Consider the following 3,535-nt stretch of genomic DNA (forward strand, 5'->3'; position numbering starts at 1 on the left):
AGACACAACATTCTCAAATTGATAGTCAACACCTCTGCGTTTCAAACCGAGTTCTTTGTATTGCTTCTTCAACCATGAAATGCTTTATTATTAGAGCTAGATGATAAAATGAGTAACAAGTGGAGTACTGACCTCCTCTTCATCCCGAATTTGACTTTAAATTTCATTAAAATAACACGATATGATTTCCATGAATAGAATTCCTTTATCAAAAATCTGAATAAAAATACACAACAAAATAATGGCAATTATGGCACCAGCCCAACCATTGAGTACAGATCTAGAAGCTCCTCTCGCAGACATCTTTAGGACACCCAACACCAATAGTCACGTACTCAGCGGTACTGCTGAGGTACCGATCGGCAAAACACTGCCGTGTCGGGTGACTCATTGGGCCACCATAGGTGTGTATGAGCAGCAGACAGTAGCACAGCACAGGAAGAAAGTGATTGTAGAGTAAAGTACGGTACAGCAGAAAACACATCTTGCTGTTTGAAGAATGAGTCTGAAAGTTCATTTAAAGCATTTATCCCGTCATAAGAGTTGTAAGTATCTATCATCGTTTACTTTTATTTGTGTATAGCTCCATTTTATCTGATATATTTTGATGAGGATGAAACTGTATTCGTTATTAAAGCTAGCAAACTGGTTGAGCTACCTGATACAATTGAAGTATGAGGTAGTATTTGTCACATGAAAAAAAAGGTTTTGAAAGGAAGAGTAATAACATTTGGTAACTTTATGCAGCCAGTTTTGCCTGTTTCATCTCTCATTGCTCATGACAAGACCTGAGGAAGAAGTAATGAATGTGCAGGACCAGTTTTAAAATGGACATTTACAACCTTAAATGATGATACAGCTACTGACCCACATACTCACAGTGATAACGGTAATTAAAAAGTGGTGACTCTAATTTTGTTCATGGTTTGTCTTTTTCTGCCTGCTTTAAACATGATAATACATAGTTTCAAATAAATAAGCCATATACTACACATTTGAAAGAGGAATAATGTAATTTTAACTGAATGCCCTGCACGTTGATAATGAATGCAGGCTGTTAGTATTATCATGTTGTATTCCATCTTTATTACTAATTTTGTTTTAGACAACGATGATACTTTCAAGGCAGCGGCTCCTGAGAGTAATCAAGTAAGTAGGAAAAGAAGAAGGGATGACTCTATAAGTAATTATTACTGCTGTTACAATACCACAGCAAATATAGATGTATATTCCTTTCTCTCATTAACTATGTTACCTGTAGGTAATGAGAATCAAGTGAAAAAGAAAGTTAGGAAAAACACCTAGGTTGTAAAGGAAAATCCGAAGACAGTAAAGAAGACTATTAACAAGAACAATAATAAAAGTTAGTGCTAGTGATGTAATTATTTTGTGTAACCCATAATGCATGAAATTCAATTATAGGGGAGTAATTGAAAGTTGTTGCTGTGTCATCTTTACTTGAACCTGATACATGTACCAATGATGCTGCACCTACCCATACTTTGCCAATGTCATCAGAAGTTGTGAACAGCACATGTAGTTTTGAAGTTGACGAAAGTAATGTTTTAAAATGTCCATGCAACCTGCTCTACTTCCTTCTAATTATAATGCTGAACCAGGTACAATAAAATGCTCAACTTTTAACAATATTTAAATAACTTTTCCAATAGATGGTGTAACAGTGGATCCTTAAGTAAAAGAATAGATCATGCAGCTTGGAGCTCAGTGTCAACTTTTGATATCTCAAATGGAAACTCTCATTAAAAGTATGGAAGTGAAAACTAACTTGCATTTATAACATTCCTTTATCATATAAAAGCAGTGTTATTTGAAGTAGTATTAATCTACATTCATATGATTCAGTGTCACAAGCCATTTCCTTTCTAAAATAATTGTGTACAAGGACAAACAAGTAATTAGCCTGTCTTCACATTTACCAGCCATCAGCTTATTACCATCTTGCAAGGAAAATCTTCCTCCATCTGGGTCAGTGACACCCTCACCCACTCGGGTTCCTGAAGGTCCTACAGGAGTTCAAGAAAACTCTACTCCAACTGTTTTACTAGTGCACCAAATTGAGCTCCTCAAGCTGCAGCTCTTGTGACTCCTCTGCACGACTCTGTTCCAGTTCCACATCTACCACTCCCACAAAATCCATCAACTGTTCCCCCTGGTCCAGTCCATAGTTTACATTCCAATCAAAAGTCACCATCTGTACAAGCTCCTAGTTCATCACATATGCTTGTACAGCTAGCAAGTTCACTCCCTCAGCTGTTGACACCTTCATCCAGACTGTATTATTCAAAAGAACCGCAAGCTATGCATTTTATCCAATGCAGGTAGGCTTGCAGTTTGGCTAGCATATGAACCATACTTTGGGACAGACTTAATACATAAGAGTACTGTCTATTGTCAAGAGTATCACTCACCATTACCATGTGATGGAGTTCTGCAATTGAAAAATAAGATGTTAAGCATTCACCTGGCCAGTGTGTCCTCACAAGTTGAATTTGAAGCAGTGTGGACAAAGTCTGTCAATGCTATTTACCACAGTGCTTCTGCATTCAGAGCGAAGAAGCCACTACCTCTGTAAGACATGATTGATTAAATAGTTACTGTCTAAGGATTAGTAATCTTAATTTAGCTTTCTTTAATAACAATAATCTAATTAATAATTTATGCCACTCCCACTTCAATTAATTATTTATGTACACGTGTGTTTGGCAAAAGTGGCATAGATGGAGATGGGCTCTCTCTCTATAAAACGTTCCAAATGGGGAAAGGCAGGAAATAGAGGATGAAGCATAAACTCGAAACGCTTAAAGCCGAGAGTGAAAATTTTCGACCACAGTCACTGAAGCTTGTTAAGTGCACAGTCTCAGTGTCATATTTTGGGTTAAAATTATATATTACAATCTTAGTGGCTGTTATTTATTGTTGATTATTAGTTTTAATTATAATTACCCTAGCCATTTTAATAGCTTATCAAGTAAAATGCCGTCAAAGATTTCAAAAGTCTGCTTCTACTTCATTTGCAAATTTGCAATAAATTTGCAACTCTCCTTTAATTTGCTTGGTTCACAAAGTTTTTGTTTTAATGCACAGACCACTTTAGTGCTCAATGATACCATCATTTTTAATATGGTACTTAATCAATGTTTAGTTTACACAGCGAATATTTTAATTGAAACTTTGTTTATATCAAAAACTATTCTGTGTTTCTATCGGAAAATTAATTTCAGTTGCAAAATGAATAATAAATATCATTAGTTCCATAATTGACGTTTTTTTTCAGGCCTGATTCTACTTCTTCGCAGCCATCTTACTGCTCCAAAAGAATTAGCTACTGATGAGTAAACAGTACTCATTATCTGATGACAACTTTTGCATCATAGTCACGCTGTGAATTGCTAATAAAGCAATTTTAACTAGAATGCCACGAAGGAAACAGAATATAAGATTTAAAACTCTTCACAAGGCTAGGTGGACCGCCAGGACCGGATCTTGAACAGCTGCGACATATCTTTCCTCTACT

At 36.0% G+C, this 3,535-nt stretch overlaps 1 long non-coding RNA gene across 1 annotated transcript; it reads left to right on the forward strand.

Annotated features, from left to right (window-relative positions):
• The first annotated feature begins 840 nt into the window (after positions 1-840).
• Positions 841-1,352, forward strand: LOC109580502 (uncharacterized). Its single transcript, XR_002184256.1, has 3 exons — positions 841-889; positions 1,106-1,149; positions 1,262-1,352. It is a non-coding gene; the product is annotated as an uncharacterized LOC109580502 (long non-coding RNA).
• Positions 1,353-3,535: the final 2,183 nt, after the last annotated feature.

The sequence above is a fragment of the Amphimedon queenslandica genome, unplaced genomic scaffold, assembly GCF_000090795.2.
Source record: "Amphimedon queenslandica unplaced genomic scaffold, v1.1 AMPQUscaffold_13522, whole genome shotgun sequence".
Taxonomy (NCBI): domain Eukaryota; kingdom Metazoa; phylum Porifera; class Demospongiae; order Haplosclerida; family Niphatidae; genus Amphimedon; species Amphimedon queenslandica.